The sequence below is a fragment of the Oratosquilla oratoria genome, chromosome 2, assembly GCF_046742065.1.
Source record: "Oratosquilla oratoria isolate Oo_2021 chromosome 2, ASM4674206v1, whole genome shotgun sequence".
NCBI lineage: Eukaryota > Metazoa > Arthropoda > Malacostraca > Stomatopoda > Squillidae > Oratosquilla > Oratosquilla oratoria.
This window is the reverse complement of record NC_134778.1, coordinates 71,132,634-71,155,324: the sequence shown is the minus strand read 5'-3', so window position 1 is coordinate 71,155,324 and position 22,691 is coordinate 71,132,634.

Sequence of the window (22,691 nt, the reverse complement as noted above, 5' to 3'; positions counted from 1 at the left end):
ACCAAAGTCAGAGGGATTTCAAGAGACTTTCAAGAGACTGAGCCGTAGAGGTACCGTGACATGGAAGAACTACAGATCGAAGAGTGAGGCAATCGGTAATTGTACTAATTTCTTACAAATTTTTCGAAGAAAAGCAAAACGAAACCAGATTCAAAACGAAAACGAAATAAAAGTAAAATCTGAGACGAAAGAAAGTGAAACTCAAGAACGAACGAAACGAGCAGAGAAAAGAAACGAAAATTGAAAAGCGAAACGAAGCTATGAAATGAAACAGAATCGAGAAAGGAGAGCCTCAGAGGAAAACGAAGAGTTTCTTCACTGGGGGCTGGGGGAGTGGGGGAGTGAGGTTCTCAAAATTTCTGAAAGAGCGATGGCTTTGTCGAAACGACGACGACGACGACTTCCAAGGATGTTCGCGAGGGTCGTCGACTCACAGCATTAATCTCGATGACGTCAAACAAAGAATTACAAAGGAAGCGCATGGCGAAAAGAAACCTTTTAGTCCATAAGTAGGTCGGATGCGGAAAAATAGAATAAAATAAGATAAAACAGAATAACAAATAAATAGATAAGTAAATAAATAAATCAAATAAATTGATAGATAACGATAAATGATAAACAGAAAGATAACAATAATTTATAATAAATAATGAATAAATAGATAAAAAAACTAATAAATAGATAAAAAATAAGTTAATGAATAAAATAAAAAATAATAAATGACAGGCATTACAGTATATTGCTTTAGGTGTTTATCTAAATGAATCTTAAAACTTCGAACTGTACTATATTGCACTGCCTCTGTAGGAAGTTTATTCCATTCATTTACTACACGGTTGGCGAAGTTGTTTCTACCCAATTCCAGATTAAATATATTTCCTGACATTTGAGACTATTATTTCTTGCCTGATTCGCATTCAGTGTGAAAACTATTTTATTTATATGAAAGAAGAAAAATTCTAAACCCGCCTGAATCAATTACTTTCTAAATGGAATCACGTCATAAACGTATTCTGATTTTCTCTAGAAACTTGAATGCGCTCGAAAAAAAAAAGCTACACCTGGGGAAATAGTGGAGGTTTGCTTACAGCTTGAATCGGATTAACCCTTTGTGTGGTCTCTCCCTTTCTCTCTCTCTCTCTCTCTCTCCTCTCTCTCTCTCTCTCTCTCTCTCTCTCTCTCTCTCTCTCTCTCTCTCTCTCTCTCTCTCTTTCGTTCTCTCTGTCTATTTCTCTCTTTCTCTGTTTATCTCTCTCTTTCCCTTTCTGTTTTTCCCTTTCTCTCTCTTTCACCTCTCTTCCCTCCCCTCTCTCTCTCTCTCTTCCACCTCTATTCCACCTCTCTTCCCCTCCCTCCCTCCCTCCCTCCCTCACTCTCTCACCTTCTCTCTCTCTCTCTCTCTCTCTCTCTCTCTCTCTCTCTCTCTCTCTCTTTCTGTCTCTCTGTCTCTCTCCTCTCTCTCTTTTTTCTCCCCTCTTTCTCCCCTCTCTCTCTCCCTTTCTCTCCCCCCTTTTTCTCCCCCTTTCTCTCCCCCCTTTCTCTCCCCATCTCTCTCTCTCTCTTTCTCTCTCTTTCTCTCTCTCTCTCTCTCTCTCTCTCTCTCTCTCTCTCTCTCTCTCTCTCTCTCTCTCTCTCTCTCTCTCTCTCTCTCTCTCTCTCTCTCTCTCTCTCTCTCTCTCTCTCTCTCCCTCTCAGCTGTCAAATATATGACTATCCAGCCTAATCTCTTCGTTGCATTTAACATCATAAATCCTGGTTTTCTCTTCGAGAGTTTGTTCTGGCCATAGTCATATGATTTTATTCAGCTTGGAGGAAACCTCTGACCGCTGACGGTTTGATAGCATAATTCTATTCAAGTGGAGAGGAACATCTCATGTAGTCATAAGTTCAGTTGAACACATTATCCCTTAATGAAATCACTTGGCATCAGCTATAATAAATTTGTTCAAGTATGTCTTTAATTCTATGGGAGTAATCAAGGTGAGTTGCTTAACCATTACCCTGCAATTGGATATGGTTGTTTGCCGACCACTTGGTCATGATGCCCAGAATGTTTAAAAGGCTTAGGAGCTCAAAAAAGGTTTAGTAAGACCAAGTATGGCTGTTTAGACCAAGGATAATTGTTTACACTATGATTGTGTTTCTTCAAACCAAAGTGGTTACTCTAGTCGCTAGACCAAAAGAGTTGGTTTAGACCAAGGACACACCCTAGCTAACTAGTATTTTTTTTTTTTTTTTTTTTTTTTTTTTTTTAAGGTTTTCATGTCACTCTAAGAATTTTCCAAGGCTCTTGTACCCCATTCCAGGCGTTCTCAAAGGTGCAAAAAGTTTGGCAAAGTTTGGCAAAGAACATCCATTTCCCGGCGTTTGGGAAAGGACAAAACGTTTTCAAATGTTTTGGAGAGGACAAAGATGTCTGCAAACGTTTGTGAAAATTCATTAAAAGAGAAAAAAAAAATTCGGGTATGTCATTGTGAAGAAGGTGATAAAGAAAACGGAGAGGAGAACACTTGAAACTTCCAAAGTGTCAGAGAATATCTTTAGGAAAAGAAAAACCAAAAACCACTTAAAGAGGAAACTGATGATTAGAGCAAATAAATTATCTGAAGAGGAGAAGAGAGAGGAGTGTAGGAGAGGATTACGGGGGAGGAATGAGGTGGGAGTGGGGAGAGGGAGGGAGGAGGGAAGAGGGAGGAGGGACCTTCGAGGTTGGGTGAGCGTGAGAGGAGAGGAGAAGATTAAGCAAACAACTAGAGGTCTGGAAGACAAAGTAAACAATCAAAACACGTAATGGGTGTTGGTGGAAAGGATGAGGGAAAAAAGAAAACACAAAAACCTACTGTGCCCTTGACGCAAACTGTGGTTAATAGCACACATGATCATTAAAGAGAGAGGCTTGGTAAATGAGAACAGTCGAAATAAAACTGAATGAACGAAAAAAAAAATAGGTAAAGAAAAAAAGATTGAAACGAAAAGAGAAACGACTAAAAATGTGACAATTTTTTTTTTTCTTTAAACGTTCGTTTTAGTGTGGAAAGGGCTGAATCGGACAGCCTGGAACACTGGAATACTGGAACACTGGAACAACGTCACTGAGCCTGTGGAAGAGCTGGATGTGGAACAATGGAACAATGGGTGTCTGGTAGTTTGTTGACATACGAGTCGGGTCTAGTACAGACGTTTCATGGACAACAGTTTCAGTTGCTTGATAGAATGGTGTCATGTAATTTTATGTGTGTTTGTGTGTTTATGCGTGTGTTTGTGCGTGTGTGTGTATGAGTCAGTGTATGTTTGTGTGTGTGTGCGTGTATGTGTATGTGTATGTGTGCCTGTGTGTCTGTGTATGTACGTGTCTGCGCGCGCGCGCGCGCGCGTGTGTGTGTGTGTGTGTGTGTGTGTGTGTGTGTGTGTGTGTCTGCGCGTGTGTGTGTCTGCGTGTATGTCTGTGTGTGTGTGTGTATGTGTATGTGTATGTCTGTGCGTGTGTCTGTGTATGTACGTGTCTGCGTGTGTGTGTGTCTGTGCGTGTATGTGTGTGTGTGTGTGTGTGTGTGTGTGTGTGTGTGTGTGTGTGTGTGTGTGTGTCTGTGTCTGTGTGTGTGATTCACCATGGTCTTGGATCACGTGTTGGACTCGTGATTGACAGTTATAAATCTCCCGAATGAGAGCTCAGAGCTCGTATGACCGATCTATGGGTAATACTGTGACCTTACACGCACACACACCCACAACTCCCCGCCCACGAGAGTTGGAATAACAACCCGCAGCGCAGCGATACTGAAATTATTTCAGCCCTGAGCGGGATTCGAACCCGGACCGCCGTAGTGGCAGCTAGGAAATCTATCACTGCGCCACGAGTGCGTGTGTGTTTGTGTGTGTGTGTGTGTGTGTGTGTGTGTGTGTGTGTGTGTGTGTGTGTGTGTGTGTGTGTGTGTGTGTTTAGGTGTCTGTGTGTGTTTGTGTTTATGTGTGTGTGTGTGTGTGTCTGCGTGTGTGTATGCGTGCATGTGCCTGTGTGTATGTATGTGTGCACACGTATGTGCTCATGTATGCGAACATATATATGCGTACATACGTATGCCTGCATTCTAGGAAAACATTTTTAGTCACAGAAGCTATACCGAAAGAAATTCCACGAGCCAATTCCGAAACGCGTGATAGGTCGGAACACTATATACATATCAATTTGGTGTCCATCCAGCTATTTCCATCATCTGAGAAATAGCCTTCAAGTGAAGAAATCAAACTATCGAATATATGTGCACTGTCATAATTTAAAAAGTACTCTTCCTTCCGTTGCCAGAATATTCCATTCATTTGAGTGATGGATCCTAAACTGAGGATACTATATCACTATAATTCTCAAACAAGATGAGTTCTTCTCTCAGTGGAAGAATTTTAAGTAAAAAAAATATAGTTTTAGCCTTAGAAGGAATCTTAGGTGATGACATCCATCAACGAATTATCAATTAAAAAAGAAAAAAGAAGAAAAAGAAAATTATATATATACATATATATATATATGTATATATATATATATATATATATATATATATATATGTGTGTGTGTGTGTGTGTGTGTATATATATATTACTCAGACTTAATCTCAAATGGGACTATTCTATTATTCAGTATTGAGAGGTTACATTTAATACACACTGTGGCTATTGCAATTTGCCGACAACTGGCATCGGTCCGAACTCGACATGAAAGTATGAAATCGAATTGGATTTTTGTGTCGATAGAAGAATTTCAATATTACCCTTTTTCTTCTTTTTATTTTTATTTTTTATGTCACCTAATAAGTCACATTCTCATACTTACGTTTGGGCATTAAACCACACGAAAGTTTTATGATTCAATGAGATACAGTTTTTGTTTGTATGAAGAAATTTTGTTTCACAAGCTGTTTCAGAAATTACCTCTGTAAAATTGTAATGGAGAGATGGGGTGGGGGGCTATTGGGCTTGCAAGAGAAAATAATGTTCTAAAAACCACTGCTATAGAATACAATTTCGATGTCCCTCTTCGATTCCTCAAGAGAATGTATATATATATATATATATATATATATATATATATATACATATATATATATATAACACATTGTGTGTGTGTGTGTGTGTGTGTGTGTGTGTGTGTGTGTGTGTGTGTGTGTGTGTGTGTGTGTGTACAATTTTCATGTAAATGCAATATGATTAGCAATATTTCTATTCGTTTCCATCTCAGCTTAAGACCTCGAAGTCAGACCCCTACGGAAAGAAATCAAACGACATGACGTCACGATTAGCGTAACGGTCAACTAACATGACTTGTATGCTGATTTTCAACTTTCTCTTGCACTATAAAAAAGTAGTACTGTTGTTCTAAGGACCTAGGCACCATGACACTTTATACTCCTCCTCCACGTGACGTCATCACGTTTTCTATTTCCAAAGTGAACCGACCTGGAGTTTCTAAGACCTTGGAAAAAGACACCAGCTTGACACCTGTGACAATAACAAGGCGTTCAACTCTTGAAAACTAACACCCAAGTTGTTGGGAATCGTGCTCAGACTTACAACCCTTCTCTGCTCTTCTATTCCTAAATATTCTGCAGAAAGATGTGGAGGCTTTAGGAAGGGGAAGAGAAAGAAAGGATAACGCTTTTAAAAGAGAAAGAAAAAGAGAATTCTGGCATCCATTGCAGGTGCCAGGTGCTCATTTTTTACGCATATATTTACGAAATGCATCCAAACATACATAAAGGTAAAGCACAGTCTCCCAAGAGCGTAGATATGTGTGTATGTTCGCAACTGTTCATGAATCCATATTCACATCAACCAGAGGTTTCGTCATGATGATAATATATTTAATGACACAAATTACTTTGTAGACGCTCACACGCAAGTATACATGAGACCGAACGAATATAGCTCTTATCTAATTTATTACACACACACACACACACACACACACACACACACACACACACACACACACACACACACACACACACACACACACACACACACACACACACACGCACGCACGCACGCACAGTGTACTACTTGAGCACATTTCTCTGAAGTCTCATTGCGTGCCAAGTGGAGGGGTTGTTTCGATCGGTCCTTGCTTGCCGTGTACCCACGTCCAAACCCCAAAGCTAAGCGCCTCCTGTGGTAAGCACCATCACCTCGTTGCTTGATTGCGAAAACTATTTATATATGTGTGTTAATATCCCCCTATGATATCCTCATCGTATTGTAATGAACCAATCAAGGTACTCGTTATCTCTATCATTGTAATTGCTAATCCAGCCTATAAATTTTGCTCTAGGTGTTGCTAGACGATTTTATTTAGTTAAGGAAACCTTACGGGAATAATGGGGTTAACTAGATTGGTATCTTAGTCGTTAACATTCTAATTTCATAACTTGCATAATAACCATAATTTTTTTCTCTAAAACAACGACGATATTTTTCATGCATCTTTACCACTTTTGGGACAGAGGTCCACATGCATCTCAGAACAATGAAAAAATAAAGAAAACTGTGTCCAGGGCTCCTTCTGGTGTAATACATTTCGTGTATTCGTTTTACATCTGGGCAATGACGGGAACCTTCTATTTTTGTACGAAAACAAAGACGCCATTTCTCAACGGACTTTTAACAAATTTGAGGCGGAAGTCCACATGCATCCCAGAATGATATATAAAGATAACAGGTCCCCAGGCTTCCTCCCGGGTACTATCTGAAGTCTGCATGCAACTCAGAAATACATAAAGATAACAGAACCCCCTGGGGTACCACTTTTAGGGCATCTTATCGGTATCCGAGCAATACTGAGTAATTTAGTATTTTATTGAATTGTCATATATTGATAATATTAATGATAAGTTTATTTGGCAATGATTCAATATACATAAAGTGCAGATAATGAAAGGAACACATAGTTCGAAATAACAATTACAATTGCCGAGGATAACACAAAAAAGCATGTAAGCTTATTTCCATTGTGGTCCTCATGTTTCTATGCAGGCAATCATCTTTATCAGAAATATGATAACTGACAGAATACGTTTATGAGCACCGTGATCCTCATCCAAACATAAACTTCTCTCGAGCATCCATTAACTACGTTTCAAATGTGATATGGTTTAACGCCACAAACTCCCCCCTACAGGAAAGCTAGGACGGTGACCCTCCCAGAGGGCTTTGTAGCGTGGAATTTAATAAACCATGCCCTTGGTTCAACTTCGCCGGTGGCAGGGTTCGAACCGCCATCCCCTCGACCTTCGCCGCAAATAACGACGCCCTAACCCGCTCAGCCAACGAGCTTCCTAAATGTACCTTTATCTTATACACCGCGAGATGATTTAATTAATTTAATCAAGGTCCCTCCTGTACTTTCAAGGTCTGCCACATGTTTCCGTCATCTTCATATCATCTTCACTGTAAAGTGTAGCATTGCCCCCCAGTAAAGTTTCTGCCGATTTGCATAATTTCCTTCGTTTCTATTCAAATGATCATTGCGGATGTTATTTGTACTTTGCCCACCGCTTTTGTCCTCAGTAACTAGAACCAGAGTTGTCTAGGACCAAAGACATCTAGAAGTAAACAAATAGATAAGAATAAGAAAGACAAATAAATAAGAATAAGAAAGGCAAACAAATAACCCAGTTCGTAGTTACTACTTTCTTTTTAGCCATTTCTCAGACTCCATAAAACAAATGATGATGATGACGATATGGTTTAACGTCACAAACTCCTCCCATCGGAAGGCTAAGACGGTGCCCCTCACAGAGGACTTTGTAGCTTGGAATTTAATGAACCATGCCCTTGGTTCAACTTCGCATAAATAAATGGACGAAAAAAAAAAATGATAAATACACAGCACTCCATCGCCTGTGTAACTTTTGGCTGTATCACAGCGATGAATGAAATCGGGACCATTGGGTACGGAGGGCGTCAACTCACTGTTTCGTACTTACTCCCGCAAAGACGCACAGCACCCGAGTGTCAGCCAGCCCGGGGGGAAAACTTGAACCACAAATCGAAGCAGACACGCTAGTGCCTCGCACATAAAGGAACACAGCACAAGTCCCCTTGTAGTAAATCAAGTAGAAAAAGTTCTGATACATGCTGATGGCCAGTTACGAACTTCCTGAACATAGATAAAGTTGTTTTATTAAAATGAATAAATGAATGAATAATAAGTTGATAAACAAATAGATTTATAATAAATGATAAGTAATGATAATAAATGAATAAATTGATGAATAAATAATAAATAATGATAAATGAATAGTAAATTAAGAAAAGATGATATATGAATAAAAGATAATAAATGAATAAATTGATAAGTATATAAATAATAAACGAAGCCATAAATAGATACAAGCAAACAAATAGATTAAAATATAATTAATAGATATTGAATGGATAATGAAAAGATAAATGAATATGATGAATAAATAAACAAAAAATTATGAAGGAAAGGAAACCTGATGAGATGGAATAAGATACAAAAATAACGAGCGCGTTTGAAACTGGATTACATGATTATGAAGGAGATAATCCTCTGCGTTGCGTTCAAAAATTGGAAAACCAAGAACCTAAAGCTTCAGAAGGTTTTTATCCTTATTCGAAAAGAAAAATGAAAAGAAGAGGAAAGTGAAAGGAGAAGGAAAAGTAGGAACGAGAAAAGGAAGAGGAGAAATGAGGAGAAATAAGAAAAGAAATAAGAGAAACAAGAAAAGGAAAACAAGAAGAGGAGAGGAAAGTGAAAGGAGGAGGGGAAATAGGAACGAGGAAAGGAAGAGGAGAAATGAAAAGAAATAAGAGAAACAAGAAAATGAGGAAGAGGAGGAGAGGAAATTGAAAGGAGAAGGGGAAATAGGAGGGAGAAAAGGAAGAGGAGAAATGAGGACAAATAAGAAAAGAAATAAGAGAAACAAGAAAATGAGGAAGAGGAGGAGGTAGAGCAGGAAATGAAAGGTGAAGAGGATGAAGAAGTTGATGAGAAGGGAAAGAGAGAGGGGGAACATGACGGGGAAGGGAAGAAAGATCATAATGAAAGTAATAAGAGGACAAGGAGGAGGCAGAAGAGGAAAAGAAATGTGAGGATAACGAGGAGCATGACGAAAAGGGGAATGAGAAGGAGTAGGAAGGAGTAAGGAAGGGGACAGGGAAGAGGAGGAAGAGAAGGAAAGGGAGACAGATGAAGAAAAGGGGGAGGAACAGGAAGGAGGAGGAGAAGGAGGAAGAGGAGGACGGGAAGAAGAAGGAAGAGGAGGACTGGAAGAGGAAGGAAGGAAGCCAAGTCACTGGTTGCGTCAAGAAGAGTGTTACAATCAGACTGTAACCCCATTCTTATATGGTACTGTTTTTCTGATTGCCACCATACTATCATATTCATGTCTTTGACACGCCTTCCTTGGCACTCTTGTTGGTAATAGACTACTTTACTCGTCTCCTGGGCACTCTCTAGCAAATGTCAGGGATCGTATTATTCATGACTGTGATTTGTGGTGATTGTGAAGGTAACCTAACTGCTGATTCATTTGCTGGTGGTGAATGTGGTGACTGTGGTGGTAATGAGGGTGATGGTGAAGGTGATGGAGATAATGGGGTCAGCGATGAAAGCCTTAATGGAGGTGGAGGGAGAAATTGTTTCAGGAGAAAATGATCCAAAGAGGATCACAGCATTTTATCGAAGACTAAAGCTGATATGAGAAGAGTTGGAGAAAAAAAGGGAGAGAGAAAAGAAGATGGACTGAAACTTAAAAATTTCAATTAAGAAAAAATATACATAAATTGAATAAAAAGTTGACTGTAATATGGTTTGGGTTTAAGATAGAGTATGATAATAACAAAGAGAAAGAAGAGGAGAATAAAGAGCAGCAGCAGAAGAAAGAGGAAGAAGTTTCTTATTCTGATAAGGTTTAATGTTTTAGTCGATTTTTGGGGATGGTTTGTGTCTACGATCTACTTGATACCAGTTTTGGGTTCGCTGCTGTACCCTTACCGATCCGTCACCGTCCTTAACCCATTAAACTCTGATGACAAGATTCCTTGTCATTTGGTCAAATAAAACAAAAAATCATAAAACACCAAAATGTTTGATCAAACACCAGAAAAATATGACGTCAGTCCTCGCTTCGCGCGAGGACTGACGTCATATTTTTCTGGTGTTTGATCAAACATTTTGGTGTTTTATGATTTTTTGTTTTATTTGACCAAATGACAAGGAATCTTGTCATCAGAGTTTAATGGGTTACTGAGATTCGAGGACCATACGGATTCAGCATTGCATTAATGATCTATGCAATAGGCAGGTGGAAGTTGGACTTTTGAGATCAAAAACGACAAAGAAGATGAAGAAGGCGAGGAAGATGAGGAAGATGAAGAAGACGAAGAAGACGAAGAAGACGAAGAAGACAAAGGAGAAGGAGAAGGAGACAGCGAAGACAGAGAAAACGGAGAAGACGGGGAAAGTGAAGAAGACGAAGGAGATGGAGTAGAAGAAGATGAAAGAGACTGAAAAGACAGAGAAAACGGAGAAGGTGAAGAAGACGAAGGAGACGAAGGAGAAGAGGAGAAGGAGGAGGAGAAGGAGAAGGAGACGGAGAAGACAGAGAAAACGGAGAAGACGAAGACGGCGAGGAAGACGAAGAAAACAAGAGGAAAAGCTTACAATATTCATCTAAAGTAACTCTATATTACGCGAACATAAATTAAATGGAAAAACATAACGAATCCAGAATGACGAGAGCAATAAAATAGACTTTCTAGATTATTTGTGAGAAACAATACATCACATAATATAAGTGCATCTGATATTACAAGACAAATAAAATATTCTTGATATACGGCACGCCATAATTGAACAATTAAGATTTATATGCAAATGTTTTCATTGTTCGTAAAAGGAAACAGTCAACCAAGGCATAAAATATACTATAGACTCGCAATGTTAATATATATGTGTATATATATAATATATATATATATATTTTATATATATAGAGTTTATATATATATATATATATATATATATATATATATATGTATATGTATATATGTGTGTGTGTGTGTGTGTGTGTGTGTGTGTGTGTGTGTGTGTGTGTGTGTGTGTGTGTGTGTGTGTGTGTGTGTGTGTGTGTGTGTGTGTGTGTGTGTGTGTTTGTGTGTGCGTGTGTGTGTGATTCACCATGGTCTTGAATCACGTGTCGGACTCGTGATCGACAGCTATTTCCCTCCCGGAAGAGAGCTTAGAGGTCATATATGGCCGATCTATGGGTAATGATGTGACTTTACATGCACACACACACACCCAACTCCCCGCCCACGAGAGTTGACCATGGTAAATCACACACACACACGCACACACGCACACACATACACACACACACACACACACACACGCACGCACACACACACACACACACACACACACACACACACACACACACACACACACACACACACACACACACACACACACACGCACACACGCACACACATACACACACTCACACACTCACACACATACACACACACACACACACACACACTCACGCACACACACACACACACACACACACACACACGCACACACACACGCAAAATACAACTAGGTAAATACACACACGCATACACACATTCTATATATATATATATATATATATATATATATATATATATATATATATATATAATATATATATATATATATATATATTACTGAAGTAGTCATTCATGACTCTCAAAAGAATATACGCAGTGTATTCCAACTTATATTTTTGCATAGTAATATATTGAACAACTATGGCTTATATATAAAGAATACAGTCTTGAAGATTGTTAAAGCAACTAGTGCAGTTGATTTCAACCAGAATATATATATATATATATATATATATATATATATATATATAATATATATATATATATATATATAATACATATATATATATATTATACATATATATATATATTATACATATATATATATATATATATATATATACATATATATATATATATACATATATATATATATATATATATATTAATACATATAATATATATATATATAATATATAATATATATATATATATATATATATATATGTGTGTGATTTACCATGTTCTTGGTTCACGTGTCGGACTCATGATCGACAGCTATTTCCCTCCCGGAAGAGAGCGTGTGCGTGTGCGAGTGTGAAGACATAACTATACATGTTTCCATATATCTAAATACAGTAATTGTATTTACCTAAATGTACACTTAAAACCCATTCCCGGAGAAATAATATCGGAAGTTCAGGAGATCCGTATATTTCGACTACTACCTGTAGTCCTCTTCAGCCCTCTAACTGTGGTAAACGGGGAAGGAGCAACGCTTACGGAGTACTATCTCCTTCTCTCCAATTATACTTACATTCCTATTTGTGTGGAAAATCGTGACAAACCTTCGAGATACATTCCCAGAGGTCACCAAGACCGAAGAAGACTTTGGTTTATATTCTTATCAAGTTTCAGAATAATCTAACAGTAATCCTCGTTATCTTGGTAAAGAGTCAAGTAGTCAACCTCATCACTCACGAGGATCAAACTCGATCTCGTAAGAGTGTGAGAGGACTCCTAAAAGCGACGGAAATATGGAAGAAAGCTCAGGAGAGGACCCGGCAGTGGTATGGTAACGTTAAGAGAATGGATAAGAATTGTGTATTTGAAAGTATGGTTCTTGTGAAAGTCGAAGATAAAAGAAGAAGAAATAGACTGAATAAATGAAGGAAAGAGTCATGGATCTTGAGGACATTGAATTAAAATGAAAGGGTGGAAAGTATCGTAATTAATGATAATTATGACCAGAGGAGATTGGTAACCGCACATTATCACGAGAAAAACTAATGATAAAAAAGTAAAAAATAACTATATTTCACAACAGCAACATTAACGACAGCAACATTAACAGCAACATTAACAACAGCAACATTAACAGCAACATTAACAACATCATCAACAGTATTAACAACAACATTAACAACAAAATTAACAACAACAACGACGAAAAAACAAAAACTAAAACCTAGTATCTATCCCTATACCAATATATATATATGTATATATATATATATATATATATATATATATATATATATATATATATATATATATATATATAATATACATAAACATTGAACTCACGGTAGAAATATATATATATATATATATATATATATATATATATATATATATATATATATATATATATATATATATATAATCTTTTACCAGACATTTCTTCGTCTCCCTGGAGGCAGACTTCCTGGTGAGCATGGAACCTAGGACGATGCCCAGATAATTTTCATCATACCAGATCCTGCCTACCAGACAACTCCCTCCGGAGACTACCAATCTCAACGGCAGGGCCTAGTGATGAGGTGTCTCCTCCACGCAAGAAACCAATCATCTATATCGTACTTCTGCCAATCACGACCCATTCGAGATTGTAAGTCGTTTAAAAGAAAATTGAGATTCCTCCTCCAAAGGGAAAAATGATAAGACAAGTGGAAACTATACACTTCGCAGGACTGAATGTTATGTAGACATCAAAACTCGTACATACAGCCCATGTATATACGAAACATCTATCAATAAATGTAAATATACATATACATATACGTATACATATACATATACATTTGCATATACATATACGTATACATATACAAATACATATACATATACATATATATATACATATACATATGCATATACATATACATATACAAATACATATACATTTGCATATACATATACGTATACATATACAAATACATATACATATACATATATATATACATATACATATGCATATACATATACATATACAAATACATATGTAGTACATATACATATACATACCGTATATGCATATACTTATACATATACATATACATATGTAGTACATATACATATGTAGTACATATACATATACTGTATACATATACAAATACATATACCAAGGCTTTTCCCCCCTTACAAGGGAGGTAGCCAAAAAGGAAAAGGCATAAAATCATTCCCACCCATTCCATCCCTGAATACTCTCCACACCCCTCCACCCTCCCTCTTATCTTAGCACCTCCTGGATGACGGGTCATCCCTGCACCTTGTCCACTGCCCTGGGTCAGAAGCAGTGTCGCAAGATACAGCACATCCATAGCAAGGCCGCTTCATTAAGTCGGCGACCCCCTTCTCCGTCCATTCGTGCATAAAAGGAGAAGACGGGGAGAAATCCCTTCGGGCTGCGTCAAATTTTGCTCACACATACTACCTCAACCCCCATCCCCCCGCCCATTCTACCTCATGCATCACAACATCATCCATGTACAACCATTCTCCATTCACCCCTGTCTTCTGTCCTCTCCTGTCCTTCCTCAACAGGCATTCCCCTTTTCCCCAAAGCCCCCCTCACCCCATCCATCCACCTCATCCTAGGACGTCCCCTCATGTTCACTCCCTCCACATCTGCCTTCCATACAACTTTTACTAGTCTTCCTTCACTCATTCTTTCCATGTGTCCAAACCATCCTAATACTCTTTCATCAACCCTATCTCCCAACTCCCTTTCCACCACTGTTCTCCTCCTCACTTCCTCATTTCTCACTCTATCTAGCCTAGTAACCCCCCTCATACTTCTCAGACAATTCATCTCAAACACATTCAAACTCCTTCTCTCTTCCTCTCTTATGTTCCATGTTTCTGCCCCATACAGTGCTGTTGACACAATCACTCCTTCATACAGTCTCCTCTTAGCATCCATTCCCAAATGTCTATTCCTCATTACACTTTTTAATCCACCAAGGCATTTACTCGCTTCTCTCAATCTACATTCTACCTCCACCTTCACTCCACCTTTTCCTGCCACATTTGCACCCAAGTATCTAAAACTATCCACTTCCTCCAGTCGCTCTCCCTTAATGCTCACTTCCAGTCTACTGCCACTTTCACGCCTTGTACATCTCATCACCTCACTTTTACCCACATTTATCTTCAGCTTTCTTCTATCACACACTCTCCCAAACTCTGTCACCAACTTCCTCAATCCCTCCTCCGATCCTGCCACAAGCGCAGTGTCGTCCTCAAACAACAGCTGGCTCACCTCCCACTTTTCTCCATTTTCTTTAACCATCTCCAATCCCTGACCCACTACCCTTGCATTTACCTCTCGCACTACCCCATCCATGTATAAGTTGAACAGCCAGGGCGACATAACGCATCCTTGACGAAGTCCCACCTTTACCTCGAACCACTCACTCTCCATTTCTAATCCTGACACAAGCTCTACTACCCTCATAAAAACTCTTGACAGCTCCTAGAAGCTTTCCTCCTATCCCGTAAATCCGCAAAATCTCCCACAGTGCCTTTCTGTCTACCCTGTCGTAAGCGTTTTCCAGATCCATAAAAGCCCCCAAAACATCCTTCCCCTTTCCTATAGCTTTCTCACATATCTTTCTTACCACATATACATATACATACACATATATACATATACATATGTATATGCATCAAATGACCCTTCCCCCTTATAAGTGGGTTGGCCAGCCAAAGCATGCTTCCACCCTTCAGCTATCCCACATCCATCCAACACCCATTATTTTTCCCTTTTATCATAATTCCTTTTGAATGAAGGACGATCCCTGTTCCCAACCCACTGTCCAGGTCAGAGGCAATGCAGCAAGACACAACACCTGTATAGCAGGGCCAACAGCCGATGCTAGTTAACCCCCACCGATTCATTACCTGGCTATCCCTCCCTCTCCCCACTTCGACCTCTCAAGAATTTACAGAAGAGACAAAAAGAAATCCGTCTGGGCCACATCGATCTATCATCCATTCACAACCACTCTCCACTTACATCCATCTCTTGCCCCTTACCTTCCTTGCTCGACAGACATTCCACTTTTATCCAGGTCATTCTTCATCCCGTCCATGCAATCTATTCTCGGTCATCCTCTCAAATTCACTCCATTTATTTCTGTCACACTCTTTTTTTTTCTCTCTCTATTTTCTCCTTGTCCCCAAACCATCCCAGTATTCTTTGATCATCCCTACATACCAGCTCCCTTTCCATCCTCGATCTTTGCCTCACCTCCTCATTTATCACTCTATCCATCCTCGTAATTCACACCATACTTATTAAACACGTTATCACAAACCCATTTAAACTCTTCCTTTCTGTCTTTCTCAAATTCCAGGTCTTTGACCCAAATAATGTCGTGGGACCAGTCACTCCTTCGTACGATGTTCTGTTTGTGTTCATCTTCACCCCAAATCCACTCCTTGCAACATGTGACCCTAAATATTTAAAATTCTTCACTTCCCCTAGCCTTCCTCCTTTAAGACTTTCCTTTAACTCACTGTCACCCTCTTACCTTGCATGTCTCATCGCTTTACATCTTCTCAGGTCTATTTTCAACTTCTCCTCTCGCATCCCCTCTCGAACTCCATCACTAGCTGTCTGAGACCCTCCTCTAACCTAGCCATAACCGCAGTATTATCCTTAAACAACAAGAGGCTCATGTCCCATTTCCTTCTGATTCTACCATCTCCAAATCCTCTCCCATTAGCCTCACATTCACCTCCCGTACCACCCCATGTGCGCATTGAACAAACATGCTGACATAACACAACCCTGGCGCAGTCTCTCTTTCACCTCAGATCACTCACTCATTCCATTTCTGATCCTATCACAAGCTCCTCTACTCTCGCAAAAACTTTTAACTGACTCCTATAGCCTTCCCCATGTTCCATACATATAGAACGCATCCCATAACGCCTTTTTGTCGACCCTGTCATATGCTTTTTCTAGATCCATAAAAACCCAAAAGATATCCTTACCTTTTGCCAAAAAAATGTTCACACATCAGTCTTACTACGGAAATTTGATCCATGCGTCCTAAAGCCACTCTGTTCATTCCCAATTACTCTCGCTGTTCCCCTCCTAATCCTTTCAATCAACACACTGCAATATACATTTCCAACTACACTTAACAGGCTGATCCCTCTTAAGCCCCTACATATATGTGTGTATGTGTGCGTATGTGCGTGTGTCTATGTATGTATTTACCGAAAATAGTATCATTGCATTTATATGGAAGATTGTATTTCATAATATCCTTCAGAAATACACCGTTCTCTCCGAAGTACTACAAATAAAAATGTGCCTTTATGCGAGCCTTCGTAAATACTTATTTACAATAATGTATACGCACACAAGCAATTTGTGTTTTCGTAGGTGACTGTTTCGTGACACGAATAAATTGAAATATAGAAATTCGTTTCAATAAATAACTCAAGCGCATTTTTTTCTTTCTTTTTCTAATCAGTCTCTTACTGGAATATTTTATTCATCTCAACGATACTACCTGGGTATCCAAAGGAATATGTCCCTCTATCTTAGAACCTTAAAGAAAAAAACATATTACATCGGGTTCGTAAATTTCTTCAGAATTTTTTAGTTCTGTAAGAACTGTACCCACTGTAAGCAGCGGGTACAGCTCTCTTGACCCACACACATTCCCCGACTCCTGGTGCCTCTGTTTTCGAGAAGAACTTGGAACGAAATTTTTGCTTTTGGATTCTTCAGCGACCTTCGTCTCTCCGCTTCCAGAAACTCGAAGAAAGCCTCCGGCTGAACGTGACAGAAGTTGGACGCGGAGGAAGATTTGCATCTCGAGAAGGCTTGCGTGGGAGTGGGACGCCCACGCGTGTATATATGTGTGTAGGGGGATTGCGTGTGTGCGTGTGTGTGTGTGTGTGTGTGTGTGTGTGTGTGTGTGTGTATGTGTATGTGTGTGTGCGTGTGATTCACCATGGTCTTGGATCACGTGTTGGACTCATGATCGACAACTATTGCCCTCCCAGAAGAGAGCTCAGAGCTCATATATGACCGATCTATGTGTAATGCTGGGACTTTACACGCACACACACGCACCCAACGACTCACAGTGCAGCGATACTAAACTTATTTCAGCCCTGGGTTGGATTCGAACTCGGACCGTCGTAGTGGCTGCCGGGAACTCTACCAACTGTGTATGTGTGTGTGTGTGTGTGCGCGCGTATATGTATGAGTGAGTGTGAGCGTAGGATTGTGGCATTAGGTACGCGCGCGCGCGCGTGTGTGTGTGTGTGCGTGTCCATATACTCACGCGCTGGTATGCACAAACACATTGTATATAACAATTTTTTTTAGAAACCTTTATAGCTTGTTTGCCTCGTAATAGGTCACACCTCTTCTCGAACCCTTCCTCCCCATCCCCGGCTCTTGAACCACTCGTGCTCTCGATCCCGAATGTGCCTCAGCATTCTCTGACCTATATCCGACCCTCTGGAGTGCCGGAAGTGCTCTACAGAGTCATCGAAATCCGGCACTGCCTTGAGCTATCCGTAACTTCGAGTAGGCTCTAATTTTCTCCCCGTCCACTCCCTGTTACTCTTCCCCCTCTTCCTCTTCCTCTCCCCCTCTTCCTCTTCCTCTTCCTCTTCCTCGTTCTTCTGTTTTGCTTCCCCTTCCCATCTCGCTTCCTGTTTCTCTTCTTCCTCTTCCTCTTCCTCTTCCTCTTCCTCCTCCTCGTTCTTCTGTTTTGCTTCCACTTCCCATCTCGCGTCCTGTTTCTCTTCTTCCTCTTCCTCTTTCTCTTTCTCTTCCTCTTCCTCACCCTCGTCCTCCTGTTTTACTTCAACCTCTAACCTCGCCTCCTGTTTCTCTTCTTTCCCTTTCTCTTCCTCTTTCTTTCTCTTCCTCTTCTTCCTCTTCGTTCTCCCGTTTTACTTCAACCTCTAACCTCACCTCCTGTTTCTCTTCTTACCTCTCGTTCTCTTCCTTTACCTCCACCTCCCATCTCACCTCCTGTTTCTCTTCCTCCTCCTCTTCCTCCTCCTCCTCTTCTTCCTTGTTCTCCCTCCTTTACCTCCACCTCCGATCTCGCCTCCTGTTTGTCTTCCTCATCCTCTCCTAACTCCTCTTACTCTTTCTCTCCTCCTCTTCCTCCTCCTCCTCCTCCGTCTAACCATCTTTCTCCTTTTCCTCTTCTTTTCCTCCTCTTCCTGTTCCTCTCACTCTTGGTCCTCCTGCTCCACCTCCACCTCCACTAAGAGCCCCTCCTCCCTCTCTTGCTTCGCTTCTAACATCTCTCTTCCTCCTCTTCCCCAACATCCGCCAACTCTTCCACCCTTAAACTCCACTTGGGTCTCTTCCTATGCCACCTCTATTTGCAGCCCCTCCCCCTTCTCGCCTCAACTTCCATCTATTTCTCCTCTATCTTCCCTTCCACCTCCTCTTCCCACTCTCTTCTTCTATCACTTTCCCTCTTCCTTCTCCTATTCTTCTTCTTCCTCCTCCTCCTCTCTCACCCTCCTTCTCCTTACCCTCTCATCCTCATCCTCCTTATCCTTTTCGTCCTTGTACTCACTCTCTTACCTCCTCCTCACCCCCTCACTCTCCTCCTCCCCACCCTCTCATCCTCCTCTTCACCCCCTCACTCTCCTCCTCCCCACCCTCTCATCCTCCTCTTCACCCCCTCACCATCTTCCTCGTCCTCCTCACCCTCCTCCTCCTCCTTCTCCTCCTCTTCATCCCCTCACCCTCCTCCTTCTCCTCCTCTTCCTCATTTTCTTCCTTTTCACCCTCCTTACCCTCCTTCTCATCCTCCTCTTCCTCTTTCTCCTCCTCCTTACTGTTACCTCTTCACCCTCTCACCCTCCTCCTCCTCACCTTCTCACTCTCCTTTTCATCCCCCTCTTCTTCCTTCTCCACCTTCTCCATGTTATTACCTCCTGACCCTTCCACCCTCCTCCTCCATCCCCTCCTCCTCCTCCTCCTCTTCTCCATCCCCTCCTCCCCTTCCTCCTTCTCCTCCTTCTCCTCCTCCTCCTCCTTCCTACCCCTCCTCCTTCTCCCCCTCCTCCTCCTCCCCTCCTCCTCCACCTCCTCCTCCTTCTTTTCCTCCTCCTCCTCCTCCTCCTCTTCCTCCTCCTCCCCTTACCTCAGCTTCAATGCCACTATTGAAAAGGCGCTCTTAGGGCTCCCGTCGGCAGCTCTACAGAGCTAATTCAGATGCCAGTCTTCCCCCCCCCCCTCCATGGAACCCCCCTCTCCCCTCCCCCCTCCCCCCTCCTCTTTTCAGAAGTCCGACCTGAGCTCCCAAACTCCCCCCTTCCGCACTCAGCGGTCCTTTTCCTTAAATCTCGCCTCCCATTGGATGATCATATTTGTCTCCCTGGCACGCTATTGGCTGAGGAATGGGTGGGGATGAAAGGCTGGTAATAGACATGGAACTACTTAGTGTAGACCTTATGGTTTCTTACAGTCTCCTCCATTCTTATGTTCTTGTGACCTGGCTGGGTTTGGTTGCCAGGTCGTACTTTTCTGATTTTATTGTGGTTAGCGGCAAGAGATTTTATTCGTCTCCGCAGAAAGTTTCTCCCCGGACTAGAGGCTCTCTTTTGTGATTAAAATCACCTGACGGCAGATAATTAGATAAACAATTCACGCGAATTAATGAAACGGTGAAGTGAGGTGTTTCCAAACTCTTTATTTGTGTTTTAGTTCATTCGGTCGATCTTCTCGATGTCGCCGGGCGATTCTCTTCAGCTGAAGGGAGCCTCTTGCTCCAACGTTGAAAGAATTAACTGGTGGCAAGATTTCTCCAGTTTGATGAAAATCAAGTAACGATTTCAGGAATAAAGTAGTCTTTATGTCGCTGCACCTCTCTCTCTTTCTCTTTCTCTCTATCTATCCGTCTCTCTTTCTCTCTCTCTCTCTCTCTCTCTCTCTCTCTCTCTCTCTTTCTTTCTCTCTGTGTCTCTATCTATCTTTATCTGTCTATCTCTATATTTATCTGTATCTCTGTCTATATCTCCATCTATATCTATGTCTATCTGTCTGTCTCTATCTGTACCTATATCTATCTGTCTATCTCTATCTATATATCTGTCTCTATTAATCTCCCCTGCTGAAATGAATATGAAACTTTCAAGTATTTTGTTTTGGCTAACGCCAGATGACTTTATTCATTCTAAAGAAAATTCTAGATTTTTAAAGATTAAGTTCTTAGTCTTCTTCCCAATTCTTCACTGACAATATGTCCGTAGTAGCCAGACACTTAGGCTCCACCCATATCTCCCTTATAAGGTTGTTAATCGTGCATTTTGGTCGTTGAATATCTTAACTAAAACTACTCAATGTTTATGAGAAATATTGTGGAGGTACAACTTTTTTTTTCAGAAGGTATCCCCACCACAGGCGTAAGTAGAAATTCTCTCAGCCAATCAGGAGAAGGGGAGGGGCTAAACCCTCCCAATGGGCGGAGCATCTCTGCCAGATTAGAGTGAACGGGCTATAGCACAACCACCTCTCTACTTTTCCCCCTCTTCATAAATTCATATTTCCAGGATAATTTTGTTACTTTCCCTCGGAGAACAACGCCTTCGAACGATGCAATTAGCTCCCGAACGAAACATAGTCATGCCCAAGTCAACCTTGATCACTATTCCTCCGCCCTCTCCCTCCAATTCTTTCAGATATTATCGTCTATTTTTTATTCTATCGTTTGCGAAGCCCTGGTTTCCATTGAGTTCCTGTTTTTATCAAATCTCGCCTTTTTTCATTAACAGTTCGCCTCCCTTCCTGCGTCTATTGTTTTATCACGTTTACATACCAATCTTTTCCTTCTGTGTCCATCAATACGTCTTCTTCTTCTTCTTTTCTTTTTCGGTTCTCGTTTTCGCTAGTTAGGATTTATCTTCTCGTTCTCTCTCTATGGACATTACCATCTCTTTTGTTCGTGGAGAGCAAATGTGAATGACATGGGCTCATTCTTTGTTGGCGTTGTCGTCTTCGACATACGACAGATATCAAGGAACTTCCAGAAGAAGTCTCGACAGATGTCTTGAACGCAAACCACTGAACATAATCGAACGTTTATCATGCGTAGGTCGCTGCATCTGTCTCATATAACTATGAACAGGTGTTTATAGATAGCACGTGTACACACAAACATGCACAGATAAACATGTACACACAAACCCGTTCAGATATTCATATACATGCGCGTGTACAGATAGGAACGCGTGAATATATATGTACACTCATGTACACACACACATACACACACGCACACACGCACATACACACAAACATACACACATACAGACACACACACAAACTCACACACAAACTCACACATACACACACACACACACACACACACACATACACACATACACACACACACACACACACACACACACACACATACACACACACACACACACACACACACACACATACACACACACACACACGGGCAGGTGTGTTTGCATACGTAAGAGCATGGAAGGGACGACTTTGGCCGGGACAGCGGAGAGGGAGGTAAACAGAGGAGAGGTGGTTTCTCGTCGCTGCTCTGATGATGAATGCTGAACGCTCAAGTGACGGATGAACAAAATGGAATGTCAACTGAGGGCGAGGAGAGAAAAATAGGTTGTTGTCACTTTTTCTCTTTTTCTCTTCTCTCTCTCTCTGTCTGTCTCTCTCTGTCTATCTCTCTCTGTGTCTCTCTCTTGGTCTCTCTCAGTCGGTCTCTCTCTCTTGGTCTGTGTCTCTCTGTGTCTGTCTGTCTCTCTCTCTCTGTATC